General features: G+C 38.7%; 1 protein-coding gene and 1 pseudogene across 2 annotated transcripts in view; one reads left to right on the top strand and one right to left on the bottom strand.

Annotated features, from left to right (window-relative positions):
• The window catches only part of LOC114496371 (N-acetyllactosaminide beta-1,6-N-acetylglucosaminyl-transferase), a 75100-nt gene that overhangs the window by 14384 nt on the left and 42514 nt on the right, over nt 1-18202 (bottom strand). The window lies entirely within an intron of this gene.
• LOC114496173 lies at nt 6117-8375 on the top strand (annotated as a pseudogene).

Genomic DNA, 18202 nt, shown 5'->3' with positions numbered 1-18202 from the left:
TCTTCTTGTTGGATTGTTCCCTTCATCATTACGTAGTGTCCTTTGTCTCTTGCCATAGCCTTCTGGAAATCCTTGGTTATGAGACTTCTTTTCAGCTAGTCTTCAGTTGGTTATTCAAGATGATTTTTCTGGCCCTGGCTGGTGTGGCTCAGTGGATTGAGCACCAGCCTGTGAACCAAAGGGTCCCCAGTTCAATTCCTAGTCAGTGCACATGCCTGGGTTGCAGGCCAGGTCCCCAATGGGCAGCACACAAGAGGCAACCACACATTGATGTTTCTCTCCCTCTTTCCCCCTTCCTTCCCTTCTCTCCAAAAATAAATTTTTTAAAAAAGATGATTGTTCTATAATTTAGTAATTCCAATTTTGTCCTGGGAGGAAGGGAATGTAGTATCCACCCACTCTGCCGCCATCATGGGCATTGGAAAACCTGTTGGAAGTTCTGACTGTAATCCTGCAGAGAAGTCCACAGTGAAGATTTAGTACACTTCAACAACTGCTCCATAGTGAGCCCTGCCAAGATCCCAGCACCTCTGCTGGACTCACAGTGTGTCTCTACCAACCAGCAAAAACATCTTTTAAATTAAACTGTTTTCAACTTATTAAAAAGAAAACACCTCAGCTTCTAAATATAAGTGTTCCACACCACCCTAAGCTTTCATCATACATTGTTTGAAACATTTACTTAAAATAGGCAGGAAGCAACCCTGTCCCACATTAAATGAAGGAAAATCAGGAAATAATTCTTAAAGTGTTAAAATCTGTATATGAAAATGTTTATTATGACATTATTTATACATGCTAACAACACAGGCTTTTAAGTCAAATAGAAGGCATTTCAAATCACTATCTGCTATTACTGGCTGTGTGACCTTCAACAGTTGTATAATTTTTTGAAACATCATGTAGTAACCTTCAAAACCTCACAGGATTTTGTTAGCATTAAATAAGATAATGTGCATATTGTGCTTAGCATACAGCCTAGCATACATAGCTACTCAATAAATGGTTGAAAACATAAACCCTCTGTTAAAATCATGGGGACATATAGCTGTAAAAGACATTGCTTTTTTACTGTAAAGCAAGTTTCTCACCCTTGACATTACTGACAGTTGGGCTGGGTAATTTTTTTGCATATAATTCTTTGCTGTGGGGGTTGCTGTGTGTACTGTAGATGTTTGGCAGCAGCATCCCTGGCCTTTACCTACTAGATGTCAATATCACTGCCTCCCATGCCCCTAGTCCATCCCCAGGTGTGACCATCAAAAATGTTTCCAGATATTGCCAAATGTCCCCAGGGCAGTAAAAATCACCCCTGGTTAAACATGAAATCTTACATTATTAATAAAACTGTGTATAAATATTTACATGTGAAATGAAAATGTTTTAAATTCATGAAACTTTAATGTTATTATTGTATTGCTCTTATATTTTTACTTAAAAAAATTTTAATCCTCACCTGAGGATATGTTTTTATTGCTTTTGAGAGAGAGAAAGAAGGGGAAAGAGAGAGAGAGACATCAACATGAGAGAGAAACATTGGTTGCCTCCTATACATGCCTTGACTGGGGATCGAACCCATAACCTAGGTGTGTGCTCTAACCAGGGATCAAGCCTGCAACCTTTGGTATATGGGACAATGCTTCAATCAATTGAGCCACCTGGCCAGGGCCCTTTTATATCTTTTTTTAAGAATTTATTTATTTATTTTAGAGAGGGGAAGGGAGGGAGAAACAGTGAGAGAAACACCAATGTGTGGCTGTCTCTCCTGTGCCCCTTTTTGGGGACCTGGTCTGCAAACCCAGGCATGTGCCCCGACTGGGAATCAAACTGGTGACCCTTTGGTTTGCAGGCTGGAGCTCAATCCACTAAGCCACACCAGCCAGGGCCGCCTTTATATCTGTAAAAGTTTTTTACATACATCTGAAGATTACTTGCTTCACTGATTTGGTAATTGTGCTTGTGGTAGTGTAAGAATAATTCAACACAATACAAAAACATACAATGTTCATTGTTATTAGCTTTCACAATAAAATGGAAATTAGCTAATAACTGAGAAATGCAGTGTTAAATAACATATAACCTCTTTTTCTCATTGTTAGTATTTAGAAATGAAAAGATACAGTGTTGTTTTCACCTACCAAAGGTTCATTAATCACTTGGGATTGTTAAAACATGAAACATAAGATTGTACTTTGTTTCATGTGGGTATTTTCTAGAGTTCTGTAGTACCTGAGATAATAAATGGCCTAACATCCTTAAAGTGACAGCACTCCATTCACCTCTGATAATGACCCACAAACTGACTCTTCTTTGGTTGTAAAAGGAAAAGATGTAATGGAGAAAGGAAGAAAAATCCAGAGTTTTGAACTCAAAGGGATTTTAGAAGTTTTAATGTTTTAGTATTTTAATCTTTTCCCCCTTATTTCCAAGCTGTGTAAACTAAAGCCTAGGAAACTTAATTGCTCAGGAGTGTGGACATGCTAAATAACTTCTTGGTTTTATTTGAAGATAATTTGTTCATTTATTCAATGGTTTCTTTTTTGCCCTACATCTTTTTTATTTTTTTAATCTATTGATGTGACATTGATTAATAAAATTATATAGGTATCAGGTATACAATTCTGTATCATCTGTATATTGTATTCTGTGTTCATCGCCCCAAGTCTTCAATCACTATTTACCCTCCCCTTGCCCTCTCCTACTTCCCCCGCCTCCTTAATGGTTTTTTTTTTTTTTTTTTGCATGCCTTCCATGTTCTAAAATAGATGGTAGGGTAAAGCCATGAATGAGATGTTCTTAGAATTTTCAGCCTACTCTATCCATTGGGTTTATATTCATTAATATTTTTACTAGCAGCCCAGACACCTCTACTCAAGAGTCTTTCCTGGACAGTCTTCTGGTGAAGAACAAGGTCAATGGAACATTTGGAAAACTGGGCAATGCTTGTCCCAGAGCAGCTCACATTTCATTACAATCCTGACCTTGATCCATTAGCCCTCTGTCTACATTTCTTTTTTTTTTTTTATCATCTTTAACTCTCAAACACCCCTTAAATTATGGCAAATTTTTCCGAGGTAGTGAAGGTCTTCAGCTGCACTGCTTCCAGAATTGTAGCTTGACAACCTTCCCTTGTTTATTCCACTACACCATAACATTCTTCAAAATCCTTCTCCATAATTAATCCAAATCTAGTTAATCCCTTCCAGCTAAGACTATTGAAATTTTGTGCTGTACAGGACCCCTGAACTGATTTCCAATCTACCGGCAGCTTTTCAAGTCTTCCCTGGCTTATTAAAAAATAAACAAACAATTGTTCTAGCATGTGAGAGGAGAACACTAAATTTGACCCATTCAGGGCTGCATCAAAATTATGCTAATGAGGAAAGAAAGGAATAAAAACAGTCAACCTTTAAGAACTATTTTTTTACCCAAAAGTGTGGCACAGTGCAAGTTTCTGAACTCCAGGGCTCTGAGGATGAACTTGGATAAATAATTTGTCAGCATCTTCCCTCTGTATATTCTTCAGAAGACTGACCTGTGTGAGCATAGCTTGTACTTTTTGTTTTTAATATGTCGAAGCAAAATAAGTTTCCTTTCATCTGGTTTGCTTGTCTTTAGTGCAAAATTATGCTAATTCAATGCAGAAAAGATATTAAAATGAAGAACAACTGGTTTATAATTATATGCACTATTCTGTTATTATTTCTCACTCTTTCCTCCCACTAGTTCTGTTTAAGGGGTCCTCTCTCTGGCATCACATATCTCTAGCAGATGAAAATGGTCATTAGTTTCCCTTTGTAACTTTCCTTAAGTTACCCTGCTTACCTGAGAGTGAAGTTTTGTGAGTAAAGCATGAAGCAGTTAGCAAATTCATTATGATCATGTTGTTTCATGAAAGTTTGAGATCCAGTAGCCTTTCAAACGAAAGGAGTGAGCCTTTTATTTAAAGATTAATAAAAGCACTTAGCAGCAAAAATGCACTTTATAGTGTCTGCCCAAACCATTCACTGAGAGTGGCAGAGGACCCTTTGAGGGAGCTCTGTCAGGCAAGGCTGATTCCTGGGACAATTAGGAGAGAAGTCCTCTCACATCAGGCTGTTATCAGGTGTTTCAGGAATGCCATGATGTCTAAACAAACATCAGAACACTGTCCATGGTGTATAAACAGAGTCATTCTCAGACATGTGGCCAAATAACTAGCAAATATGCTGCAAATTGTTGAACAAAAAGGAGGGAGGGAGGGAGGGAGGGAGGGAGGGAAGGAAGGAAGGAAGGAATTTGAAGTACTGTTTTCAAACTTAAGAATATATCAAAACTTCTTAGAGAGCTTGTTAAAATAAAAATTACTGGGTCCTATACCCAGAGGTTTTTTTTTCTTTTTTTTAATTGAGATACAATTGACATTTAACATTAGTTTCAGGTGAAGAACATAATGATTTAAAGTCTGTATATATTGTGAAATTATCACCACAGTGAGTCCAGTAAACATCCAACTGATTTTCTCTTGAGCTTCAACTGACTTCTGGTTGACTGACAGCCCAGTTCTTCAGGCCTTCCCTGGCTGCTTACAGTGCTGCGTTCCTCTGCGGGCACTGTCCTAGCTCAGGTGCTCCACATCTTTCACCAAGACTGTTTTAATCAGCTACAAAGCAGTCTCTGCTCTAGACTGCCCACTTCACTGGCAGTACCACCTGATGGTTGAGTCTATAATCAGTGTTAACCCTGTTGCTCTTTTATGTGGGGGATGTGGGATTACTTCGAACCATCCATCTAATGTCTGTTCCTTCCAGCCATTTTAAGGTGTCCACCAGCCACTCACTCTATGCCACATGAAAGCAAATGCAGGTTTGCATCATCCCAGACCTTTCCTGCTGGTACTATCCCACCTCTTACTCGAATTCGGACTCCTCACCCCCATTTTCATTTTACATTGCTGTCTTTGCACTTCTGGACCCAGCTTTACATTTATGTCCTTCCAAAAAAAGCTCAACTGGCATTTTTTTTCTTTTGCTTAAAATTGTCACTAATCGCCCTAGCTGGTGTGGTTCAGTAGATTGAGTGTCAGACTGTGAACTGAAAAGTCATTGGTTCGATTCCCAGTCAGGGCACATACCTGGGCTGCAGGCCAGGCCCCCAGCTGGGTGTGCACAAGAAGCAACTGATCAATGTATCTCTCACACGTTGATGATCTGCTCCCTCTTTTTCTCCCTTCCTCCCCCTCTCTATAAAAATAAATAAGTAAAAAACATTAAAAAAAAAAGATTGTCACTAATCAAGCCCCAGCCATCTTCTCAGAACTGTAAGCCTGGCTGGGTTCATTGGTTTGCTGCTATAGATCACATTCCAACCAGGAAGATACCAAAACACTCACCAAGCACATAAGGACATTTTTCAGTCTTGTCCCCAGACTACAAACAGCCCATAAACCACACCTGATGGGTGTGTCTGGTTTGACCACCAAAGAAGGGTGAGTGGAACACAGTGGTAAACAGATTTCTCATGCAAGTCTGGATTGCTAGTGTCTGTCCACAGCAATTCACTGGGGCTTGAGGGAGCCAGAGGTTCTGCGTCTGCCCTGTTGTCTGTCTGGCCCTGTTGACTTATAGTTTGCAATACTGTTTCCCCGCCACATCTTTCATCACTGTCCACACACACCCAGCTGTCCTGACACCCTCTTGGGAATTTCTTGAATAGGTCTTTTTTTCACCTAGTTCCCCATACTTTGGCTTATACAAACATCTAATACAATAAAACAAACTCAAAAAATCCTGGGGATATAATGTACAGCATGGTGACTAATAACAGTGTATTGTATATTTGGAAGTTGCTAAGAGTAAATCTTAAAAAGTTCTCATCACAAGGAAAAGATATTGGTAACCATACGTAGTGATGGATATTAACTAGACTTACTGTGGTGATCATTTTGCAATATGTACACATATCCAATGATTATGTTGTATACTTGAAACTAGTATTATATGTCAATTATACTTCAATTAAGAAAAAGAAAAACAGCCTCAGTCCGCACCGCATGCCCCTCCTTTTTCCCTTCACTTCCCCAGGATCCCACCCCCATGCTGATGCGAGTGCGCCTGAATACCAAACCGAAGGTAGGAGGTGGCTGCAGTCTCTAAGGCAGGCTCACTAACGCGGAGGGGCGGGGAGCTGCCGGAGCCAGTGCCCCACAGAGGGGCGACCCTGTGCCCCCATCCATTCACCACCCCCAGCCTCCTCTGGTTTTCGGGAGGAGTTTCCCCCGCCTGGTGCAGGTTGAGAGTCAGAGTGGACCAACCCTGGCGGACAAGAGCCAGTGGTGAGGCTGCCAGGAAGAGGTTAGGGGATCCCGAGGGGCGGAGCATCCTTCTCCTCTCCCCCTCCCCCTTCGCCCTGTCCCCGCACTGCGTGACCCCAGCCACCTCAGGAGCCCTCTGCAGTCAGACGTTATCATCCTGCCATACTATGGAACCATGTTCATCAGGTGAAATTTTCCAAGCCCTTAATCATGTTGAGCAAACATTTAAAAATAACAAGAGAAGGAAAATTACTTGAGACATAAACAGTTATGTGGTACAATTCTAATTGCTGGTGATGGCAGAAGAATTTCAGCCCATAGATTGGTGCTCTTCTCTGTCTCAGATTATCTTGCTGCCATGTTTACCAATGATGTCACAGAAGCAAGAGAAGAATAAAACCAGAAGGTGTAGAATCGAATTCACCATGGTCCCTGATTCAGTATGCATATACGGGCCGCTCTGAATTAAAAAAAATTGTGAGTCCCTATTATCTGCAGTTTGCCTTCTTCAGCTTTCACAGGTTGCGGAAGCTTGCTGGAAGTTTTTAATGAAACAGCTTCACCCACCAACCTGTCTTGGAACCTGTTCTTTTGCTGATGCCCAAGGTTGTACAGGTTTGCATAAAGTGGCTCACAATTATACTATGGAACATTTCATGGAGTGATTCAAAACCAGGAATTTGCGTTATTACCAGCCAGTGAACTTGCAGGGCTTGGTCAGTGATGACATGAACGATCCTAATGAGGAGAAGTGAATGCACTTTTTACTTGAATACCTCATAATTTGGAACAGAGATGGAAAGATCTCGGTAAATGTTTGGCTTATAGGCTACCTCTTCTTATGCCACAGGTTCCTGGTAGACATGGAAAATAATGTACTTTTCTGGGATGGTGTAGAATGTCAGAAACTCCTTGTGGAAGTAATGAAGTGTCATTTATTACCAAAGAGACGACCCATGTTACAAACTCCTTGGACAAAACCTAGGAAGTCAACTGTTGGTACACCATTTGCCATTGGAGGAATGTATTCAGCAAAAGGAGCAACAAACATTGAAAAGTATGATCTCTACAAATCCATGGACTCCTGTGGCAAATATCAATGGGAGGAGGCTGCAGTGCAGTGTTGCAGTGTTAGATGACACACTGCGTGTTTGGAGGAAGAGATGGACTTAAGGTTTTGAATACTGTAGAATGCTACAAACCCAAAAATAAAAACTTGGGAGTGTGAAGCCCCCCTATGTCCACACATAGGCATGGCCTGGGTGTGGTAGCATTGGAAGAACCTGTGTATGCAGTTGGAAGGCATGATGACTGGAGCTATCTGAATACAGCACAAAGATGCAGCCCTCAGGCTTGCCAGTGGAATTTTGTTACCACTGTGTACACCCCCAGGAGCACAGAGGTGTGGCAGTACTAAGTAGAAAGCTTTATGTAATTGGTGGTCATGACAGAAGTGCTTGTTCCAGTGAGTAGAATGTTTTGATCCTCATACTAATAAATGGACACTCTGTGCACAAATGTCAAAAAGGAGAGGTAGAGTAGGAGTAAGATTTTATGGACGGACATCATGCTCCCGCACCCACCTTGACTTCCAGATTCTCAGACCGTAAGGAGAGATATGATCCCAAAACAGGTATAGGACTGCAGTGGCACCTGTGAGCATCAGCTGAGAGGCAGTGGGGATTCGTTTACTTGGAGATAAATTAAATGCCATTGGAGGGTATGAAGGACACACTTATCTTAACACAGTGGACTCAGGCCGCTGTGCCTAGGAAGAGCTGGGGCTTGTGTTGTGACTGTAATTATAATTTAGTGCTTTAATTTCTAAAGAAGAAATCCTCTTCTTTTATGAATTTAGTACATTTATCCTACTATCAATGGGTACATTTTTAGTAAATTTGCAATGCCATATTCCTGGGCACAAAGTGCCTGGTCTTAAAGTGAAGATTTTAATACAAGGGAGGATGAATGAGAATTATAAATTTCATTTCTTAGTATATCAAAACCACAGCTGGTACATTATGAACATATGTTCCTGATATAAAATAGGAGAACAAATACACTGCTCCTAAACAGAGCTCAGTGCTAATTGGGAATTTCATTTCTTTATAATCAAGCACACTTCACTCACATTATCCACATTTCTTTTATTTTAATACAAATACACTATATAAAACTCATAACGTTGTCCTTTTTAACTTTCTCATACATGAGTTGCAGTCATTTTATTCATTTGTTTGCTTGTTTATTTAACCACAACTCTTTTAATGATACACTCATGACCATGCTATTTAGTTTTCTCAGAAATAGCTGCACTATATATGCCTTGGTTGTGGATTTTATTTCTAAAATTTGGTTAGTCCAGTGAATGAAGAAAAACATTAAAGAATTAAAACAATAATGACCAAATACAAACTTGACATGATCATTAAAATCTATTTAAATATTCATCCTATTGCATCTAGATTCACCAAGAAGTACATATTATGATATTCTCAAATGGGAATTGAAACATGGTATTCTGCATTAAATTTAATGTATGAAAATTTATGTAAAGAAAATGTTATATACCCTATAATGTTCTTTCACCTATTAAGTATTTAATTGTATGAATTTATTTTCTTTTGTAAAAGATTTTTAATTTTGTCTTGTGATATTGACAAACAGGTTGGATATTCTTATGTCATCCAATCTACACTTGCCTCCCCTGACCTGCCTCTTATGTTCTGCCACAGTTAGTAACCCTTTGTACTTCTTTGTAGTCAGTTTGGGGATAATGGGCTGAGTGAATGTTTGAAAAATGAGTTTAAAGTGTTTATTGCCCAAAGTTTTGTACCTTTGTAAACTCTAATTACATATGTGAATGTTACAAAAAGAAAAAACAAGCTCAAACTTCTTAGGAATTATAGTTACTAAAGTTTAAATCCTAAAATAGCCTCTCCTCTTTTTAAAAAAGGTTTAAAATATACTTCATAATATTTTTGTTTAGAGCTGTTACAGGTTTACAGAAAAAATTGAGGAGGTACAGAGATTTCCCATATAGTCCCTGCCCACTCCCCTTTTTATACCTGACAGCGGGCAAAGGCTTAGAAAAGGCTGGTATCCAGTGGTGGAGAAGGGAGAGAAAAGTATGGGTGTCAGACCTGACAGTTCAAGTATAAACAGGTGCAATTTTTAGAATGACAATATGACACTCTGCATCAAAACTTTTATGTATGTGTGTATGATTTGACTCAACAGTTCCGGATATTAGAATTTGTCCCAAAGAAGCTATTTGTAAATTACTATTTAAGAGGCAGTATAGTAGAACAGTTAGGAGGAGAGACTCTGATACTCAATTGCCTGGTTCAAGTGCCTGCAATTACTAACAGCGAGACTACTGACAGATAATCTAATCTCTCTGTTCTGCAGTTTCCCTGTCTGTAAATGAGGATAACAACAGTACCTCATGGAGCTGCAAAATGCACAATGTACTTAAAACACTCTGAATGGTGCTTGGGTACATAGCAAGTGCTTTACAAGTATCAGTTATCATTAAATACCAGTTTTATTCATAAAACAATGAATTATTATTACTGATGAGATGATATAAATGCCCATAATTTGAGGCTTTGCTAAATAAATCACAGCACATTCAAATAATGGCATGCTACAGAGCTATTATAAATTATGATGAAGAATTCTTCATGACATTGAAAAACCATGGCATGCTGTTACATAAAGAGAGCCAATCATAAAAGCAGTAAAAACACATAAAAATATATGCTTTTAGATGAAAACAGAGAGGGAAAGAAATATACTAAAATATCTGAGTATTGAGTTTACTAGTGATTTTTCATTTTAGCCTTTGTAATTTTCTATATTTTCCTTATTTTTTAAATGTTCCTTCTGTGACCATTGTGGGTAGGTAGCTATTTTAGAAATGGCTTAACTACTGTTAAATTTCTTTTCTAGTGAAAGCTAAATATGCATTCCCAAAATTAACTAGAAAACAATTTTTTTAAGTCCCAGTAACTATCTGGCTTTATCAAATGTCTTTGCTATAAAAAAAGAATATAGTTTTATATGTTGCAAAAAAAAATGCTCATGAATTCATCCCACTGTCATATGCACACCTTCATTCAATATGACTGCAGCTTTCCCATCAAGAGGTAAAGAAAGTTTCTCTACTCCTTGAGTCTGGCTTTGGCTATGTGACTTCCTTTGGCCTATGGGACATAATAGGGCTTGTCCTTCACAGAGTCTGCCAAGAGAAGCAGCCCTGGAGGGTTCACTAGGAAATGTGTGTGTGTGTGTGGAGGGGGGGGGCATTTGGGGAGAAGCCTGGGTCTGGCAACTGATGCCATCAAGCCCACCCACCCCTAGTGGAGCTGGTGGTCTTGGTTAGAAGAACTCATAGAATCAGAAGTCACTAAGTTTTGCAAGTTCTTTTCCTCCCAGCAAAACCTTAATTGATTTTTTTTTTTTCTGATGCAAATGGTAGGGAATATACGAAGGCCAAGTCAATGAGATAATCAATTCCGTTCTTCAGTTTTTATCTTCAGCTCAAGCCTTCATCTGTATCAGTGTTCCCCACTCAGGCTCATGTCAGAAACAGCTGTGGAATTTATTACCAATAACTGTGGCTCATCATCTTCCAGATATTCTGAATTTAGTGGGTCAGTGGTGAGGCCCAGGAATTGATATTTTTAAAAATGCCCTACATGAGTAGCTCAGTTGGTTCAAGGATCCAACTGAGTAGCTCAGCATCAAGGTTGTGGGTTCCATCCACCATCAGGACACATACAAGATTATCACAATGAACGCACAAATATGTGGCACAACAAAAATCAATGTCTCTCTCTGTCTCTCTCTCAAATCACTTTAAAAAAAAATAAAGCTCTGGATAATGGTAATGTGTAGCCAGGGTTGAGAATGCCCGTTCTTCACAGAATATTCTATTGAACATCCCTTCATAGGCATAATGCTTTTAAGCTTCTAAAAGAAGTACTGTACCTCAGTAAGGGAAGATTGTATTTTTCACTGAATAAAGCAACATTATTTCTAAGCTTTGGAGATTTTATTTTATTTTTTAAAGATTTTATTTATTTATTTTTAGAGAGAGGGGAAGGGAGGAAGAAAGAGAGGGAGAGAAACATTAATACGTGGTTGCCTCTCACATGCCAACTGGGGACCAGGGCCTCAACCCAGGCATGTGCCCTGACTGGGAATCAAACTGGCAACTCTTTGGTTCACAGGCCAGCACTCAACCCACTGAGCTATACCAGCCAGGGCATAAGCTTTGGAGATTTTAAAAGTACAAAAAGTTAAAGAAGAAACTAGTTATTTTTCAATTCTCCCATATTACCTAGTGTTAAGCATCTTAGCACATTTACCTTGTGAATCTTTAGTCTTTTCCTCTTAAAAATATTATTCTATAATTTGTGAAAAATTGAACAATGTTATTAGGATGGATTAAAATAACACATAAAAGTACAAAGAACAAAATGAAAGTTTAAAAAAGCTGAAACACTACAAAATCTCATAAGTAACAATCATTAAGAAAACATAATTTCACAAAGAATCTTTTTGTACAAATAAATACTTCTATGTTACCATTAGACCACAACATAGCTATTAAGTAGTTGAACTAACCTGTATTATTTTTTAATCTTTTTTTAAAGATTTCATTTATTTATTTTTAGAGCGGGAAGGGAGGGAGAAAGAGAGAGAGAGAAACATCAATGCGCGGCCACTGGGGGCCGTGGCCTGCAACCCAGGCACGTGCCCTGACTGGGAATCAAACCTGCGATATTCCGGTTCGCAGGCCACGCCCAATCCACTGAGCTACGCCAGCCAGGGCTTAATTTAATCTTTATTATATTTTTCCCATTAACATTTATTCTCCTTATATCTCCCTCCCCCCAGCCATTACCACCCTGTTGCCCATGTTCATGAGTCCTTTTCCTTTTTGTTCAATCCCTCCACCCCCTAACCTCCCCACCCCCCAACACACTGGCTGTCATCTGTTCTCCATCTATGAGTCTGTCTCTGTTTTGCTTGTTAGTTCACTTTGTTCATTAGATTCCACATAGTAGTGAAATCATATGGTATTTGTCTGTCTCTAACTGGCTTATTTCACTTAGCATAATGTTCTCCAGGTCCATCCATACTGACTAACCTATATTAAATGTAGATTGCAATAATCTTCCGCAGGTGGCCTTTACCATTCATGGACAATTGATATACATAGGCCGGGTTTTCCTAAATTAAGTGTTTGGACAATGCTTATGAACATGTTTACCACTTTGATGGGCTTATCAATTCAAAAATCTATTTCCTTATGACTTAAGTTTTATTAGATCACAGAAACTTGGGAGACTCTGTTACTTGCAGCACATGAACAGCAAGTAGTAAGTTTTCTCTGCAATCTACTTGTCCAGATGTGTTTTTTTCAGTCTGAATTAGGTATTTACATTTCAAATAGCATTTCCTAGATTTGATGTGACTGTTTCAAATAAAAGTACTTGTAGTATTGATTTGCCTTCTCACTCAAGTACATGTGAAGATCATGCTGGGTCATTCCTTATTGGCACCCACAGAACATAGTACACCCTGTACTGCTTCGTCTGTTGTCTGGGGAAAGGTCCTTAATGAGTCCATTATACAAATTTTCATCTGGCTCTGCACACAGTGCCTTCTTCATCTTCGAAATAAGGCTCCAGGCTACACCCAGTTGAATATGAATCAAGAATTCACTTGCAAGTTGTAAAACATTCTGTCCAGTTCCATATAAAAACAACCAAATAAAAATCATGTTTTCTTAGAACTCATCTAATTTTAACCCCTATTTCCAACCCAAAACAGGCCCAAAGGAGTTGAAGGTCAGTGGTAAATTCTGTTTGTTGCTGCATGTACTGGGGTATATATAGATTGCTAATTCTAGGAACTAAGTGATCATTTATAGCAAGCCCAATCTTTTATACAGAACAGCAGACACAGTTCTTCGGCAAATATGATAAACTCTAAATAAACTTTAAAAAAAGAAGAGACATGGGAGAAAAAGCCTTGTACTGTGCATGAAACATGTGCATATCTCTCCCCGCCATCCTTCCACCCTTGACCTCATGGCATTTACAGTGTTTTTAGAAATATAGGAAGCCACAGGGTAGGCCTAGCATTTCTTCCTGAAATATCTATTTAGCCTGAACATTTAGAGGAAAAGCACTGGGCTATAATTAGAAGTTACCTCACGAAAGCCATCAACAAATAAAGAAGACAACCTACTGAATGAAAGAAGGTAATTGCCAATAATATATCTGATAAGGGGTTAATATCCAAAATATATAAGGAACTCAGACAACTTAACACAGACACACACACACACACACACACACACACACACACAATCCAATTTAAAAAATGGGCAGAGGACCTGAATAGACACTTCTCCAAAGAGTTCATACAGATGGCCATAGACACATGAAAAGATGTTCAATATTCTTAATCATCAGGGAAATGCAAATTAAAAACACAAAGAGATATCACCTCACACCTGTCAGAATGGTCATCATCAGTAAATCAACAAGTGTTGGCTAGGATGTGGAGAAAAGGGAACCCTTACGTACTACTGGTAGGAATGCAGACTGGTACAGCCACTGTGGAAAACAATATGGAGGTCTCTTAAAAAATTAAAAATACAACTACTATATGACTCAGCAATTCTACTTCTGGGTATTTTTCAAAAGAATACAAAAACGCCAATTTGAAAAGATATATGCTGCCTTATGTTCAATGCAGCATTGTGGAAACAACTAAAGTGTCCATGAACATACAATCAGATAAAGAAGGTGTGGTATATGTATACTCACTGGAATATTACTTGGCCATAAAAAATGAAACACTGCCATTTGTGACAATATATATACGCTAGAGGGTATTATGCTAAGTGACATAAGTCAGAGAAAGACATGTACCATATGATTTCATTTATATGTGGAATGTAAAAAACAAAATAAAGCAGAAACAAACTCTTAGATACAAAGAAGAAATTGATGATTGCCACATGGGAGGGAGGTTGCTGGGGCTGGGTGAAAAACATGAAGGGATTAGGAAGTGCAAACTGGCAGTTGCAGAATAGTCATGGGGATGTAATCAATAGGGAATACAATCACAGATATTATAGTAACTATGTGTGGTGTCAGGTGGGTGCTAGACTTATCCTGCCAATCATTTCAAAAGTTACATAAATGTCTAATCACTATGTTGTGCACCTGAAACTAGTATGGTATTGTATATCAACTGTAATTGAAAAATACAAAATGTTTTTAAGTTACATAACTATACAAAAAGAGGCAAAACTAATTTATGGGGCAGGATGGTTGTCATTTTGGGAGTAACTGAATGGGCACACAGGGGCTTCCTGCAGTACCAGTGGTAACATGGTTTCTTGTGCTGGTTACTCAGGTAAGGATCAGTCTGAAAATTCAGTGATCCCTTCAGTTCTGATACATGCAGTTTTCTGGATGTATGTTATATTTCAACAAAAAGTTTAAGAAAGTTATAGAGTGCACAGGACCGTGATATTTAGATAAATTTATAAAGTAACAGATGAGACTTCAAAAAATGTTGGCCTCTTCAGTTCCTTGTCCTGGCTCCCTTTCCCTTTGCTCATGTTAGGAATCACAGTGTCACTTTTGAGGAACCAGTTTTCTGGCTTTGCGGTCTTGACTTTTAAGTGCTTGAATACTGGTGTTTCCATTTGTGCAATAGTTATTTCAATATTTCATAAACTCTGCATTATGGCATCTTTTGACCCAGAACCAATGAGTAGCATATTGAGTTTATAGAAAAAGAAAAAGCCTTGAGCCATCTACAAATGTAGATAGATCCTCTTCTGATAAGAAACCCTACTGAGGTATTGTGGCATGCTCACCATGATGCTCTCACACAATATGATTGATTGAAAGGACTCACTCATTATGGGAAGTTTCGTGAGTCTGTCATGTGTGTTCTAGAATACAAGTGGAACACAGTTTTGGTTATTCTTATTCTTATAGTTAAGTTCATGGTGTTCCTACTATTTATTCTGAATCATGGATATTGTCAAATTCAAGGTAACAAAAGCATACCATATCAAGGTTAATCATGATATGATTATATGCTATATTGACTTTGAGTTTATTAGCCCAAATGAATATTGCTAAAGCTGACCCTACTTTTTAAAAAATAATAAGGGGTCCAGCTGATTTATTAATTATAGAGAATAATAAATAAATAACATGGGAAAAGAAAAGTGAGCTGCCCTAGTATGGTAGCTCAGTTGGTTAGAGCATTGTCCTGATACACCAAGGTTGTGGGTTTGATCCCTGGTCAAGGCACATAAAAGAATGAACCAATGAATGCATAAATATGTGGAACAACAAATTGATATTTCTCTCTCTCTTTCTCTCTATCTCCCTTCCTCTCTATCTCTAAAAAAATCAATAAAATAAAGAAAAGAAAAGTGAGCCAAATGTAACCAATACTCCACAGATATGAAACCTGCCAGGGGATCTATATGAAACTATTATAGACACCTTGGGAAACACAAATGCATTCATTAAAAAGAAAGCAGAATAGAAAGCTCCTTTTTCAAGCCCCAAAGGCTACATATTCTATGAATTCATGTTATGACATTCTAGAAAAGGCAAAATCAGAGGAATGAGAACAGGTAAGGGTTTTCCAAGGGTTTGGACTGGGGTTAGCATGGGAAGATTTTTGGAGGAGATAGAGTTGATCTTGATTGTGGTGGTGGATGCGTGACTCTGCATTGTCAAAACACAGGGGACTGGATACAAAGAGAATAAATTCTACTCCAAATAAATTTAAAAATAAAGTAGAAAGCTGCTTCAAATTTAACAACAGTGTGCAACAGAATGGATCACCTTCATGAAAAATGGATAAATTTTAACTCCATTTTGTTGTATACTTATAGAATTTTCATTTGAGAAATACTAATATTCACTATCTTTTAACATATGAATTCTGAACACCTTTTATAGGAGCCTATCATTAAAACCCATTTTTCAGTGTTAGGCAGCATATAGACCAAAATGCTGTTGTTGCCCTTTTGCTCCAACATCTAGGGCATTTCAGAGAGAAATTACGAGAAACACTAAATATATAAAGATGGCTGTACTATGACTTAGAAGTCCCGTCTTTGTGACCCAGTTCATGTACAAAATCATGCAACTTGGTGTGTTTTGTTTAATATTAAGTGATGAGAATAGCCCTTCCAAGTCCAGTATGAATTGCCCATTCCACTTCACAAAATCATTTTGTTATTCTTCAGGTAGGCATTCTAAGTTTCTAATCCTTCTAGTAACTTCCATGTAAAAAACACACACACACCAAAAACCATTACCATATTCAGTGGACATCTTCTGTATGTATGGAGTGGTACTACAGGCTTCAGAATTATGGTTCTAGAGTTTCTAGTCATAGCATCGTTATAGAGTTATTCACTCACTTCTCACAACATGTGCTCCCTATCACCACCACAAGAGATTATCAATCCTTGACTGAGGAAACTAAGTTTGAAGAGTTGAAGGAACTACCCATGATCACAACCCAGAAGAAGCCATGATCTGAGCCCCCCACCCTTTGAGGAGGGGGACCCACATTCTTTTTTTTATTTATCATTTTATTTATTTTTATTTTTTATTGTTCTATTACAGTTGTCCCAATTTCCCCCCATTTGCTCTCCCCTGCCCCTCCTACCTGCACTCCTACAGTCAATCACCACCATGTTGTCCATGTCCATGGGTCATTTATACTTACTCTTTAACTAAGCCCTTCCCCTTCTTTCCTCCCTTGTCTGCCTCCCTCCTCCCCTCTGGGGACCCATGCTCTTTTTATTCTATAACAACTCTTCATTCCATGTGGACTCTGGGGAACTCTGAAGGTAAATGAGTCCATTTCTATTTCACTGGGCACACCCCTCACTGTGCATGTCCCTACTGGGCCACAATGAATGGAAGCTGAGAGGGAGACGAGCAAGATGCCCCTTACTGAGACACCTTGTTTCAACATGGTTCAGTTACCTCCTCATTCTAGTAGAAACAACACTTCATTTTTTTTAAAACTGGGGCAGAGAAAGGAGATTCAGGTTATTCAGAAAATGCAGGTATTCTCAAGAGTCAAGCTCTCAATACTGATGTAAGATTGTCGTTGGCCATCTGTGTTTCCTACTATTTAAGTACATGAGTTCATGCACATGGGACAGTCTATCCCACTAACCAGTGTCATATGCTCAGTTACTCTGCTCCTTTCATTTCCCCAAGCAGGGTGAGCCCTAGTAGTATTGTAAGTTGAGGATAAAATCAAGCTGATTTTGTCTGAGTTCTAGGAAAATCTTTCAGACCCTTTGGAGTAATCTCAGAGGCCTCTGCATCTTGGGAGATTGCATTTTCCCGGCCCCTGTTGTCCCTTAATGAGGGCAAGTAGGAAGAATAAAAACAACTAACAGTTATGGTATATACTACGCACTTGATATATATTAATATGCATAATTGGCTTACAATTGTAGGAACTATTACCATCTCCATTTTATAAATGCAGAAACTGAAATTCAGAGAGATTACATAGTTTTCTTCAAATCATATATACTAGGAATCTGCAAAGTTGGCTTTGAAGCCGAGTGGTCTGACTCCAGTGGGCCCTCTTCCCTCCCCCACAGTAGATATGCTACGTGAGCCCTGATCCATCTAGCTCAGCACTTATGGGCACACCCAGAAAATACTCTACAGAAACTAGGGCAAATGTGCTATATTCAAACAAGCAGGCAAATGGGGATGGTGTGCAAATACTCAGTACCCAACTTACTCATTTGGCCAGAATTTCAGAGCACAAAAATCATCTCCATATAGTGCTGAGGGTGACAGCCTGAGT

This window comes from Phyllostomus discolor, chromosome 5 (genome assembly GCF_004126475.2).
Source record: "Phyllostomus discolor isolate MPI-MPIP mPhyDis1 chromosome 5, mPhyDis1.pri.v3, whole genome shotgun sequence".
NCBI classification, from domain to species: Eukaryota; Metazoa; Chordata; class Mammalia; order Chiroptera; family Phyllostomidae; genus Phyllostomus; species Phyllostomus discolor.
The sequence above is the reverse complement of the archived record's forward strand: the minus strand, read 5'-3'. Positions and strand labels throughout refer to the sequence as shown.